Raw genomic sequence first — 15454 nt, forward strand, 5'->3', positions numbered from 1 at the left:
TTGACAAACTAGCATAAAGTGCATTACAATAATCTAAGCATGAAAAAACAAAAGCATGAGTTAGTTTCTTGGCATCTTCCAAAGTAAGGTAGGGTCTGACTCTTGCAATATTTCTTAAATGATAGAAAGCTATCTTTGTAACGTTGTGGATATGACTTCTAAAATTCAATTCAGAGTTGAGGATAACACCAAAGTTTTTCACTTCTGGTTTAATTACAGCATCATGTGATGCTATTTGGCCCAAAAAGACTGTTTCCCTTGGACTTACGTTGTGAAAGGGACGTCTGTAAATCAGAGGATTTTTTTTGTTGAGCATCACAACCCCCACGAAATGACTCACCTCAGAATTTGATCCGTTTGGTCCGATCACATTTCAAAAGTCTAGAAGAGCCACGCAATTTCATTGTTTTATCCCCATTCAAGTTAGCTGGGGGGCTAAACCGGAAGTAGCTGGCTTGGCTGGCAAACGGCACTAGTGCGCTTGTTCTATGGGCCCTACAGATGTGGAAACAATGCAGAAGTAGTTGAACTTTTTTGGCTTCGTGAATGGGGCCCCATCTCCAACGCTGTATCCAGTTCTCTGTATACATCCATGGTTGCAGATGCAACCAACTGATAACCTCTCCCCTCCCCCTTCCCCCTTCCAAGTGTGTTGGAGAACCTACAGTGGCCATGAAATTCACAAAAAACACGAAAGGCCCCCCTTAGAACCAGTGTTTGGTTTGTCTGTTCTGGGTTACTGTAGAAACATGGTGGTGCAACATGGCGGGCTCCATGGAAGGGGACCCGCTCCCTCTGTAGATATAAAGGGCTGATTCTAAGGTAAAACAACGATTCTTATTTCAGGTGATTATACACTAATTAAAACATACTTGAATATTATATTCCATTTCTGCCAATATTTCTGCCAATAGATCCCCATAAATCCTACACACTGGCTCTTTAACACCTATGTTTATATTTTATTGATTACGGCTTGTGATGTGAAAATACCAATTCAACTGAACCCAGAAAAAAATAGGTGAGATACATTTGATTTAAACCTTTGATTGGTTGATTATGACTGGCTAATCACAGATTAATGGATTGATACCAGACTAGATGTGTGAATACATGTTTATGCAAGTGTGCAGTGTTTGGTCAATTTAGTTTAGTTTATTAGTTTATTTAACAGGGGCCATGCACAACACAGCCATGCACAATGTTTAGACACAAGGGCCAGTCCACCCAATATTATGAATAATTGTAAGCTTATTAGTCATAGGTAGTACCACTCGGCCTGTGGAAACAGTTGTGTGAGCCACTTGTTTCTGTGGCAATGACATGAGTTTTATATAAAAGTTTTAAATAAAAATAATCATGGTGAAGTGTAGGATTCAGCAGGTTTTGAGCTTGACCTATAGGGACTAAAAGCCAGGATATCTCAGCCTGTGCTACTTTGATTTTTACCATTCTTTTTTCAAATATGTCCTTACAAGTCCCCCAACTTTAAGGTAGTGCACTAATAAATTGCTGGCATACCCCTATAAGAAATTAACACACAATCCCTAATTATACATGCAGCAAATAAGTGACAATCATATAGAGTAGTTGCTCTGTTTGTCAAAATACAAAGTTAAAATCTTTACCTTTAATCTTGACCAATCATCACAAACTCGAAGGGCTTAAAAGTATAGGTGATGTGAAAATATCATATCAGGGCTGTTTCTCCAGTTGAGGTGGATTTAAAGAAACGATCCCACAACGTGATGAATAATAACTTACTGGTATACTGGAAGGTGAGCAGATGAATCAGCCCACCTTCCTTAATGCCCACATCTCTCCCAATGAGTAAATCAAGATGAATCATCAGAGTTTGTCTTCTCCACATGGTAATATTGCCAACTTAAGAAACTACAATAACACATCAATTAAACTGATAGCTAGCATTTTTTTTCTTACCTTTTGTTTTTACCATTTTTGAACAGATGGTGTTATGCTGACAACCAGCTGAGTTATAGCCAGTTTTGTAACTTTTAATATGTAGGTGTTTTTTCATGATGTGGGCTTCTTCTGTTACAGTCATTTACTTGGTCATAAAGTGAGCCCATGTGTGAAGCCTGCCACCCCCTGGTTTCTTTTCATAAGAACACACACTATGTGTTTATTTTGGTTGGTACTTGAGCAAAACACATAGTATGAACACTAGATAAGGTCCTTGTGTATTTAAATGGAAAAGATAAATGAGATTAAGTCCCAAACGGGGTAATAAGGCAGCTTGAGCACAGATTGTTAACACATAAAACAAAAAAATAATGGGTTACATTTAAAAATAAATGTCTCAATTATGAAAAAATGACAATGACAAATGACACCATCGACATTAAGTTTACTGAAAATGCAACTTTTCTGTCATAATTTGACATTTAGCTGGGCATCTGATGCCTAAATTACATGCAAATTACTTTCTCCTGCATGATTTCATTTTCCTGTGCACCCCTCCACCAGGTGTGCATTAGACAACACTCAATTTCACCTTCAAATTGTAGAAAAACAAAGAATAGACAGAGGAAAAAAGATGAAAAATTAGTTTATCGTGCTTTAAATGTCCATAATAGGGCACACAAAAATTCTGTCATTTGAGTCTTAGTGGACGTAGACATTTTTAGTTGTTTAGTCATTTGTATGGTTTGTCAAGAGGCATGTAACTGGAAAATGATAGCATCGCAGTTATATTCACAAATATGCTTTGTTCTGTAAGAGTTCATTCTGCATGACTGAATTCATCTGCAGAGAGGCATTAATAAACAACTTGACATCACTCAGTTAAACTGGATGATTGATTAGTAGAGGAGGTCCTATGACTATTAATGGACAGATATTTTCTTTCATCCAGGACAACCTCACACAATATATTAATAAAGTTCTGTTGCTGCCACATAGTGGCGCCATTACACCATACCAGAGTTGGAGGAGAGAAAGACCCTAAATTTGTGAGCTAGATTTGAGAGAAAGGTGCTTCATGTCTTTGGATTAGAAATGGACTACTGTTTACTTTAACTCAGTGTTTTGTTTTTGTTTTGTTTTTTTAACATGTGTGTATTTTATGGCATGGGCTGAACCATACAGTTGCCATCTTGGGCAAATTCTAGTCTATATTAACTGGGAAAAGATCATTATTCCCTTTATTGCATGATATTTTTCTTAAAGGAAGATAGCAGGAGCTGACAATTGCCACTCTTGTTATTACAGCATGAAAATTACCAAAGTAATACCAATGAAATAGTTTTGAGTAGCTCTCAGTTTATGTCATATCACTAGCTGCTCTGGCTTTCTAGGTCGTGATTAGCAAACCATACCAGAAAAAAATACCACAAACCATCTCAGGTATCTTAAGCAGTGTCTCATTTTTGATTTGATGATTTCATATTTTATTGTTCAAGTGGGGAAATTGTCTTTTTATTTGTCCCATCCAGGGAAGACAGATGTCAGATTCAGCTGCACAAGAATGGCTCCAGACTTGGTAAGTATTCAAGGACACTTCAGCATGGTGGGAGTTTGCCAGCACAAGGTTTTAAACCTTGGTGCTGCAGCTGAAGGACAGTTTCTCTTGACCACTTGACCATTTTGACCACACCCTACAGATTAAATGAAGCAAACATGCCTGTGAGTCTATCTAAGCTCTCTGTTCCAGCTGAGTGTTTAGCAGTGGCCCATGAGGACATCTTGAGCCCTTGTGTAAGAGAGGAAATGTAAATTCCATGACAAAAACAAACAAATAAACCCTGAGCCTCATAAACTGTGTCATTGGTGGACAGGCACATGGAAAATAACATCATTTGGACCTGTCAGGCCTGGATAGAGTACAGACAAAGTAACACCATGTCCATGTCATCATGACACCTGTGGCTCTAAAGGCAACATGGTAAACACAGTGCAAGCTAAAGGAAAGGACAAATATCAACTTAGCTTCACTACAGTGCCTGGGAGAATGATAAAATGCAGTCTTCAGAGTGATGAGGAGAGAGAGAAGGAAAATTTTTGGACTGTGGTTTTAGACACAATAAATTACATCTACTGCCTGAAGCTGGTCTGAACCTACTTGGAAGCGGGTGGGAAACAACATCTGTAGAAGCCTTCGCCGGCTTTCTGTATTTATGGAAAGAGAAACCTCCCGGTGACCTGGGAACACGCTTACCCAATTAGCAGCCTCGCCGACGGATCAAATGGAAGTGAAAACATTCACTGCCGTGACGGAGACGCATCACAATGACCCATTCATGCTGCTGAGCCCCATGATTTGGGGGGTGGGGTGGGGTGGGGGGGTTGTTCTTCTAGGGATGTATTGGGGAGGTGGGATAAGCATGAGGGGGTAACGAATGCAACAAGAAACTAACTTACCTCACCACCTTCTTTGACGTGTCGATGGAGGCCTCATTCATGACTTAATATGGGTTCGGAGGTAAACACTGTTCAAAGGTGTTGTTTTCATAAGGTTACCAACCACTGCTCACCTCGGCGTTCCGCATCCCCTTCACCTCAGCCCCTGCATCCCCTTGGACGCTCCCACCCCTGCAACCCAACACAACCACTGGTCTTATCCTGTGGGACTAGAGCTGAGGGGGTCAGGAGGCCTGAGAAACAGCACTGGAAGAGAGGCTCTTGACAGCACAGGACTCTGGGGAACAAAAGCTACACTGCCTCATGGCTTGCAAAGTGTTACAGCTCTGATTTGTTTTTCTCTCTTTGAGGCAGCCAAATTCATGTCTTTGTTCTTTTTCTTTCTTTATTGATGTGAATTGATTTTTTTTAAAAGCCACTGACCTCAGCTATCATGAAATTCCACACTTTTTCCTGTTTGAATATGAAAAAATAAAACTGAAGATAAGATAACAGGCAGCTAGCAGCTAATGTATTTTACAAATGGTGTGAAATTCTGTCCTGTTGTGGGTCAGGCAAGTGTGTGATGGTCAACAGAGGATTTATGTCTTAGAGCAGGTTGACTAAATATGGTTTATGTGTTGATAAAAGTGGCTGTATTTGCCTAAATATTTCATACCTCTCCTCAGATAGACTTTGTAATCCTTGCACTGCAGTGAAGGCTCTGTATAAAAGGCTCTTTTATTTCTAAAATGAATTGTTTATTTATATGGGTGGAGCCATAGGTGCTTCAGTAAATGGCGTCTTACGTCCTCGCTTGTGGATATTTCCATTGAAGCTTATAAAAATGTTACTAAGCCAAGGCCAATGCTATAAAAATTCAAAATACTGAAAAACGTTTTTAAGAAAGTGAAAAAGAAGTGAGAACACTCAGCAAAAGTTCATGCATTTTCAATTACATTTGAACTTTCCATATGACACAGCCAAGAGTGATATCCTTTTTTTTTGTTCACCTTTTCTTGCATGGAAACATCTGATAGAAATAAAACTTTTCATGATGTCAGGTCAGATAGCCATAAATACAGGTTGTCAGCACAGTGTGACCCTCACATCTAGAGTAGAGGCTGCTCTGAACCGTGGTTTGGAACAGGATATCACATGTTTAAATATTGCACTTCTTTCTGAAAAGTGGCTACTGTAAAACAACTTCCATTACAGAGTATTGCTTTACCTGTCACTGGCAGTATTTCATCCTTTTCCTGCCCAGAAGCATAAAAGATATAGATGAACACAGCCATATGGATAGATGGTGATCATTCACCTCAGGCAGAGACTGTGCTAGTCCAGAATTGAAAGAAAGACAGATAGATGGCTTTTCTTCACAAATTGGGTTCACTGTCCTTTTTGTTGGCAGAATTCATGTTGGAATGCTGTTGTTTATATCTGACTGTCTAACCTTCTTTGTCAGTTTCAGCAGGTGTGCAAGAAAGTTTGAAGCAGCTGACATTTTTGTTCCTGAGTGAATATCAAATGTGTTGAATAAAGCCATATGCAACACTCTGACTTTTATTAGGTTTGTCAGAGCACATAGAGACACAGTGGGAACATTGCCCATATTCTGTTGAAGATAAAAGAACACCTTTTCTTGCAGGTCCTGAATGCAGAGGATGTTGGGTAATATAGCCATATGTGCACGGAAGCGTTTAGATGTTGTCCCGCCACGTCCTGTGCCGCAGAGTGACATGGAAGAAACAACCCTTGACACTGGCCTTAAAGTTACAGGTAAGAGGAAGCAGGGCGTGTTCCTTTCCTCCCCACATCAATTTGCCAACTGGTTGTGAATGGGTGCCATTTTGAAACATGCAAATGTAGGTAGCCTCTGCCTGTATCAGCTGATGCAGGTTAGTGTTGTTTTTGGCCAGGCCTTAAAGGCCCGAGGGGAGAAAGACGTACTGAGAGTTAGAAAAGGTCGCATAAACTCTAGCGGGATTACTTTACCAACACTTTCCATGGCTGAGATCCTGTGAATGGATCCATTGTGGGGTGGGTCTCTGCTCGCGGAAAGCAAACCCTGTCAGGATCCAGTTCATTAGCACCTAGTTTACTGTTTGAAGTTAGTTATTTATCCGGTGACTAAAGGGGAACCCCGTTCAGACATATGTAAGCGTGTGTGTGTGTGTGTGTGTGTGTGTGCGCGCGCGCACACGAGTATCCATGCGCAGGCATGTAATGTGTACTTGTACAAATGTACAGTACTCATAGGATCTACAGGGGGTTTCCAGAGCAAATTGCTCAAGAGCAAATAAAACTTTCCATGGTGCAATAAAATGTATGGGGAACGAACAGGAGGGACATTGGTGCAGCTCTGAAGGTGGGAAACAACTTTGAGAAATTGTTGAAAAAATATATACATAAGGGTTTGATATGTATATGTTCTGACAGCCACTGACCTTGACTCTGTAAATAAAAACTAGTATCACAAGAATAGGAAGTTAGAAATGTTAAACAAAATACTATATATATATGTTACATTGTTATATTTTGTGGAGGCACTTTTTCCTGAAAAATGAACAATGAGTGTGCATTACATGATGTAGGCTGTTGAATATGGATAGGAATTAATGTTAGTAAACAGTGCTTGAAATACTGTTTACTTGTGGAATAACACTGAAGCAGCAGTAGTCCGTCCTCCTCTGAGTTATTCCACTGTCTTTAAATCATGTGTGTGCCTGTGTGTGTTTTCTCTTCTATTCTCTTTTCTTTTGTGATCTGTTTGTTCTTTGGAAGGCGTCCCTATCCCTCTGGTCAGACAAAAGTGCCGCGTTGAGCAAAACCTCCACTCCACTTTTATGGTCTGTGTGGGCCGTCCTATTTGTACATGCTTAGAGCAAATTAGACCAGCAGCTGCGCATGGCTGTCCCATTCCATGTTGGCTTTTCATGATAAAAATATGCTTCGGTAAACCTCGCAGCTTGGATCCAGAAATATGTGGCCCGTTTCTTCTGGCACTGACACCTCTTCATATTTACAATCAGCACTTCCCCTTTCCGGCATAAAAAGAGAAAGACAGAATAGAGGGGTGGGAGTAAATCAAGGGGGTGGAGAGAGAGAGGGAGAGAGAGAGACAGAGAGAGAGAGAGAGAGAGAGAGAAGGGCAGAAAGAAACAGAGGGACCACCTATGCAGATGTTTTCCACATGTAGAAGCAAAACAAGCTGCAGCAAGATGAGTATGAGGAGAGGGAAGAGAGAAGGCTGCACCTGTTATGGGGTGATGATCTGCCCATGGGTGACATCAGTCCTCGTAATGTGTCATGCTCCTTGAGTCATTAACCAACTAGAGGCCAGTTATGGTTCTTTGTGCGCATATCATAATAATGTGTTCTCACTTTGCATTGAGGTAGTTTGAGAATTTAAAGAAAAAAGATAGTATTGCATATCTGTAAAGTAGAGTGATTAAATTAAATAGATTAAATTCATTAAATTAGTGATTAAAGTGTCCAAAATGAACAATTATTCTGTAAAACAAGATTGTAAGCTACAAAATAACTTGTTTGCCAGTTTGATTATATAAAGTGCCAGTAGGTTTTTTAAAAAAAAATATGATTAGACTTTGCAAACATTCCCACATGTTTATTTACTTTTTCATCTCCCAAAGGAAAATAGTAAAACCTTAAAACTAAAGCAAAAGGCTTCTTTGTGATAGTATTTACTTAAATATTCAGTTTAAAAAAATATATCTATTTATTTCAAAAATATTCAACTAAATTGAAACCTTAGCTGTGTCAAACTCAACACGACACATTCTGAAATGAGGTTTACTTTACTTTTTAATATTTAAATCAATATCACACACCTGCCTGATTTCCATCGATCAGTCAAGTCTCCCTTTATGTCTTGGGACAGTTGGGCAAAGTGCTAGGTAAATATGATTTCTGACAGTATGACAGGAATACGGAATAGTCCCGACTCAGAATTGAGTTCTTAGGCTAATCATCCATGATTACAGCCTTGGAAGCCAAAACACACTCCATGTGAAAGAGGTTGTTTTCATCTGCATGCTGCAGCAGCACGGCTGGCTGACAGAGTTACCTATTCTCCCGAGGGCTCTCACTCTCCTTCTGCCTCTATTGGACTGGGCCGCAGCAGGTCTCGTAGCCCCCGGGGACTGTCCTGGGAGACCTGGACAACATTGGCAGCAGGCGGCTTAGCGGTGTCATTTCGCCGTGGTAAGCTATGGACAAAAGCATCTCTTGTTGTCGCAAGCTGTTTGTGGTGCTGCTTTCCCAGCCCTGTGGAAAGGAAAGGACAGCCAGTGACCAATGCCAAACAAACCTGCTCCAGCTCACCTGTGCAGTGAATGTGGAACCGAGTGACCCAGATCTGGATGGAAACCATTGCAAATATTTCCCAGCAAGGTCTGTGGAAGAAGCATTTAGCTGGGCCTCTCAGCTGGGAATTTAACTAACTGTAAATGATTCTGACTCCCTCCAGTTTGTGTCATCTGTTCCTAAGAAGTAGTAAACAGTCGGTTTACCATCAAACCATCCAGCACGTAGCTCTGTACGATGCAAGGTGTGGACTGAAGTGTAATAAAACTTCAATGTCTAGGAAAACTGTATGTTTATCTTGTCACTTGGTGAATAATTTATTGCATAACAGAACAAGTAGTGAGAACAACAGTGTGATTAGAAGCAGAGTTGTTGTCGATGAGCAGTGAATCTGTTTATTGCCTTGTCTGTGCAGTGCTGCTGGCAAGGCAAACCTCTTTTGACCAAACTACAGCTCAGTTTAGAAGTGTAAGCCATGCTGCAAATATTTGGCTTGGCCATGGAAATTGAATTATATTGGCACAGAAAGCCTACAAATAAAAAACAGCAACCTTGGGAACAATTATGCAAAGTGAAACGTGGTTAAACCAAGTGCTACTGGTTTTCCTTTCCATCCAATAGGAAAAATCTGCATTAGCACAGTTAATCTCCCTTAATAAATATGTTGAAGCATTTATCCTTGCCATGGAAGTTACAGCTATAGCTCATTATTGTAGCGTTGTATAGCTTCTTGGTGTTGCATACAGCCTTAATAGAGAACACATCTTGTGGGGCATTCATGGTCCATTTCAACCACAGACAAAACCACAAATACAAATAGCATTTAATAATTGTTTCTTTTTCCTCAGAACATGTAATGCACCACAGTAAATATCCTTTGACATAAATAGCAATAATGTCTGCTTCTGCTATGAAACAAATAGAGAATAATTTACATGTGTTAAAGTATTAGGTTCTTTTCTCTACTCAAATTTATTTGTTTTACACTGTCAGTGTCTTGATCACAGTTTGTTCTCTCAAGTTTGATTAAAGTACCACCACCTGTGACAGCCAACTGGCAAGCAAATCTCTTTCCCTTTATTTGAAGAAACTTTGAACAGGATGCACAGGCTGGCAAATAATACTGCAATAAAAGCCAGGAGGATAGACTGTTATACAAATCAAACAATCACTATAATATTATACTGATGCCTATGAGAAAAATACAATAAACTCATGGTATAGTCAAAATATAATATACAGTATGTTGCTAGGTAATAAATTAAAAACAGAGAAATTTGGATAAAATTACTGAGCATAAACACAATATTGAGTGACAAATATTTTTATAGTGGTGCAGGAAATTAAATAAAATAACTAAAATATGGTCACTGTAAGATCACTTAACCCTAAAACCCAAAAATTTCCTTTTAGGACTATTATAGAACTACTCCATAGTGCTTGAAATTATAATTTTAGAGAATGTAATGGGTTTTTTCTTTTGTCTTTTTTTGGAAATGTCACAATAGTTGTTTCAATCTCGTACAATATAAATAATACCAGTAATAGTAATATCAGTATAGCTTAAATGGTAGCTCATTATTTTTAAGTCGCCCCACTTTTTTAGTCAGTTACTGCTGTATTTACTAAGAACACTGTTGACTGTAAACAACCATTTGAGCCTGCCAACATTAGTTATAATGCTGTTAAACTAGAGACTGGAATTTTATTTCACTTTCATAACCGAGTTACAGGAAATTAAAACGGCCAATTTCTAGAGTTGAGATATTTTTGCAAGGCTTAAAGCCTGCTTACCTGCTGGCACTGAACATTTGGCCTAATAATAATCCCAAGGACCACTAAGGCATTTAGTATTTAATTGGGATCACACATGGTGACAGATTTTGAGCTCCTCTCCACACTAACCACAAAAACATAGGGTTATTGTTTTTCATGAGGGCCTCATCAGTGGGGCATTGACTGGGTCTTCTCTCATTAGCCATTGAAGCCCCACCTGCAGAACACAGGAAACACAAACACCATTGCTCTCATTGACACAAACACTAACGCGGCTAGCCAGCTACCTAGCTAACCATCATGCAAACCTTTAAGCCAGCTTTGTTTGCTCACAGCTGAGGCTCAAAAGAAAGGCAGGACCAGTGCAGAAAAGGGCCAGCTTTGACAATTTTCACACAAAGGGAGCACTGTTGGCTAACAGTGAGCGGCCTGTTTCTGGGAGGTTTGCACTGTTCCTGGGGCCCATTTCATGGAACAGTTAGCAAGGCCAAAGGCAACCCGTGGACTGTAGTGATAGTTAAGGCCTTCGGGGCCAAACCTGGGTCTGGCTCTCTAGTTCTCCCCTCTGTCCCCCACCCAGTTCAGAGGCTTTCACAAAGCCGAGCGGGGACTCTGAGTGCTGCAGGTGTCCTCTCATAAAGACCCACATCACATGGGCTAGTGGACTGACTGACTGTCTTGGCATGTTTGGGTTTTTTCCCTCATCACAGGTGTTGGAAAAATCAAGACAATAATGACGTGCCATATACTTAGTATAAGACCAGTGAAATTATTAGTTGTAATAATGGTTTTGTATTTTCACTATGTAAATAAGTCTATAAGCTTGTCAGTCACTATAATGCTGTTGATGGTTTATGTTACCATTAGCTGTCAGTGATTTGGGTGCGGATTTAATAAGGATGTGGTTGGCCTCAGTGGTCTAGAGTGTCAAGGAAGGTGTGGTTAACTTATTCAGGTTAAAGCAAAAACAGTCCAGGCAATTATTAATGGAGAGGTTAGCATTAAAAAATAACCCAGACCTCAGCTTGCACTGCTAGCACTATCCATCACTCAGAACTGGGCTTTGGCCAGATCATTAATTTCTTTCTACCTCCCATCCACAGTGTCAGTATTTGAGAGGATGCTTCCTCCAGCTGCAACTGCAATTGCAAAAGCTATCAAAAAGAACAGTCTCTGCCTTCGTTTGATTTAGCCTTAATGGGACGGAGAGCCCAGAAATACGGCTTGCGTGGTGAGAAGGGGAAAGAGGAAGAAAGCATGCAAGTAAAGACGAGAGAGAGAGAGAGAGAGATTAATATCCAGGCTTCTCTCCTCCTGACCACAGAGTGGGCATAAAGAGCCCGGCGCCTCATTGATGTCAACCCTAGCTGTGCCTGTCCTGTAGTTTTCAGTTTGGTTTGGACAGAACAGGCGGCCTGGCCTACAGGGGTTGGGAGGACAGGGCCCAGGGTTTCCCACATCACTCAAGGGCCTCTGATAGGCGGTCACACAGGCCGGTAATGACAGGGGGAGAGATTTAGTATTAAAGTCTCCTCTGCTGCCTCCTCTGCTCCTGTCTGACGTCAGGCTGTTAAATACGGGGATGAGAGCATGGCACGGCCTATGGGGAAGGGAGTTAGACCTGTCTTAAGTATACAGCTTTGTGTGAGAGAAGCCTAGCTGGCTCTTGGAGTGTTGCTAAGGACACAAGCTACACACAGCAAGGGGGAAATGCTGTGTACATTGTTAAAGGGATTTGCATCTGCCATAAATATGAATTCAGTCAAGGTAAATGGTGATAAGATTGATGGAAGGAGGGACTTCCATGTACTAACATAGTGACTCATTCTAAGTGGTTTGTAATTCACTGGGTGGACTCTGGGTTAGCAATACAATAATACTGGCCAAAACTACCAGTAAAAATATTTTTTGTTGTCTTTAGTTGTTCGGAAGTCCTGGCTTGCCATCGTTATAGTTTTATAACCACTGTCCCACATACAATGCTGAGGGTTTTTCCCTGGTTATTTGTAGAGCATTATAAAATTTGAGTTCATGACTAATGAACTTGGAAAGCCAACAAGATGGCTAGAGACTGGTTTAAAAATGTCATATACTCACAAGTAAAAGGCCTCATTGTCTTTGCCAGTTTGCAACTCAACCGTACAACCAATACCCAAAGCAGCTCAGCAACATTAAAGCAGCCGATTGCCGCACCTGCATCCACAGATCATCACACCATTGTGGCATTTAAAGAAAAGGCCTCATTCAAACACGCCCCCTGACCTTCTCCAGCTAACATAAACTAATTAGGCTGGCTCTGAAAGGAATGGCCCGCCATTGGATTAATCAGCCTCCACAGATCTGGACCATGCAATTCTGCTCCAGCCAGCTCTCCCCACTAGAACCTCATTATCTCACGTTTTCAAAGGAGCGCCATGGCAAATAGAAGAAGGGGCTGAAGGGATGGCAAAACGGAGGAGGTGGTGGTGCAGGAAGGGGCTTCCCCAGTTCCTCTCTTCTCACATCGCACTCAGAAAGGAAATGTCAAGCGTGAAGCTCCGAGAGTGGTCAGTACCGCTCAGTCCAGCAGGCAGCACAGAGGGGGCCTTTGTCCACCATCACTTAGCGCCAATTACAGCCCGTCAAAATAGTTTTTCTGCTGCGGGGCGACGTGTTAATGGGCCCGGCGTTGGGTGTGAGGAGCGACCTTGTCCACACACACCAACCAGGGGTCAGGGGTTAATAGGGCCCCTCTGATGTGGCGGATGAGATTTCTGCAACCTTTAGCTGGCGAGGGAATGCCAGGACAAAGCCTGTAGAATGTGATACAATTAGGCGGACAGCTAGCCATCCTGAATGGAGTTGCTTCGTAGAAGGGGGATAGCTGCATTAGCTAGGAGCAGATGGGCAGCCGGACGCTAGCCAAACAGGTGCCAGAGAAGGTCAAAACCCCTCCCAAATGCGAAAGAGGACCCAGGTGAGGACACAAACACCAGCCAAACTCAGGGCTTTATTTGGAGTGAACAGCAATTAAAAATCCTGTTGAACAAATGACTGCTCTTCTGGACACAAAGAAGGTCCCTTTGTACTTGTGAAAAGGTCAGAGACCATCCAGCCTTCTGTAGCATTTCCCATCCCAATCCTGAACCCATGGAGCTGAAGCTTGGCTCAAACAGGGGACTGGGCCAGAAAGCCTGTAGACCGCCCTCAGCCAAACTTGGAAGCTGTCTTTTCTCCCATATAAGAAAGTGAATTTGGCATGATTGGCGTCTGACCTATACTGTTTTTCCTGAGTTTAAGTAATCAGTGATTATCTGATGCAAGATGAAAAAAAGTCCTGGCAAAAATAAATGTTCGTAAAATTGCATTGTGCTACGTGTACTTGGTCTGGGCATGTGAACACAAAGCCAGGCCTCCGTTTACACCATAAGTGTGGGAACAGAACCAATGCCAAACAACCCATGGGTTCTTAGAAGGCCCACAACACTCTGCCAGGGAGAGCTGGAGATTTTTGAAAAAATACTCTACACCACACTGAGCAAATCCAACCACATGCAAGCCTGTGGGAACTAGCGGATGACATCTATCCGCATATAAATACTCTCAAAATACTTTCTGGACTTATTGGTGTACAGATTGTTCCCCCCACCCAATCCTCTTGGAAATGGTAGTAGTGATCTGGCCCCCAGCTTCATCTACTTAATGTTGAAATAAAGGAGGTGATTGAACTCAGCCTCCAAATTGGATTTGTTTAATCTGCATCAAGTTTGAACATCCTGTGTAAACACAAGCGTGTGCAGATGCCGGAAACGCCACGGCTGGAAACGTAAATGCCCGTGGTTGACTTTGGCAGAGAATCAGAAGAGCAGAAGGGGGAATAAGGCCTGTACAGAGGCTGGATAACTTCCATTGTTACTGGAGGGTCAAAGGCTACTCCCTCAATCTACAAATTAGTACTCTGAAATGCTATAGATTGATGATGTCTGACAAGAAAAAAAGAGAAACATTTCTGTGATTTTGATAATTTGCAGATAAACGTCACCCACAACATACAGATCCTCTTTAATTAGATTATTATTGTCATGACATAAAATACTAGACTGCTAGGATGTGCAAGTCTTATTAGACTCACAACCTCTGGGAACAAAATCTTCAACCTCTCCGCATAACCTTTACACCAAATTCTACTTTGGCAAATGATGTGGAAGCAAAATTGAATAAACACAAACATCATTAAGAGTTCATGTGTTCCAGTTAAACAACCCTTTGGTTAGACTCTCATTTCCTTAATGGCTTTGCAGCCGTATTTCACCCTCATGTTAAGCCACAAATCTTTGGCAACCAACATGGTTTCTTTTGCCTTGTTTTCCTCAGAGATAAGTGAGAATATGACTTTGCCTTGATAGGATTTATTATCCTTACAGCAAAGGCTGTACCCCTTCAAGCCCAACTCATTAGGGAGTGTGTTTTGGGGAAGGGGGGAGGAGAAGTGAAGGTCACCAGAGGTTAATTCCAATCGCAGTGCCTCCTTGAAGCAGCATGACAGCATGTCTCCTCTGCTCACAGATTGGATGAGTTCTTGGAGATCAGGCTGGCCTGATGACAACGTGTGGAAGATTGAGTCTCTCTCTCCCTCTCTCTCCTCTCACACACACACACACACACACACACACACACACACACACACACACACACACTCCTACTCCTGAATATGTATTTATTGGGTGTATTATTGAGTGGGTTTGCACTGTGTGTGCATTTTTCTATTGTATTAGAGTTAAGTTTATTCAGAATAGTAATAGTTATAACTGGTATTATGTCTGCCGCAACAAAGGCAATTCCAATAAACCAAATTCTAAACCTAATTTGGATGTTTTGACAGTTTCACTGTTTTATGTGATTTATTATGTACACTGTCTGGCAGGGTTGATATGTTATTGCACCGCCCTTGTTCTTGCTGTTGTCTTTTATTGTTTTCATCAGCACAAGCTGCCGTTTTATAACTTATCAA

This window comes from Thunnus thynnus, chromosome 18 (assembly GCF_963924715.1).
Source record: "Thunnus thynnus chromosome 18, fThuThy2.1, whole genome shotgun sequence".
Taxonomy (NCBI): domain Eukaryota; kingdom Metazoa; phylum Chordata; class Actinopteri; order Scombriformes; family Scombridae; genus Thunnus; species Thunnus thynnus.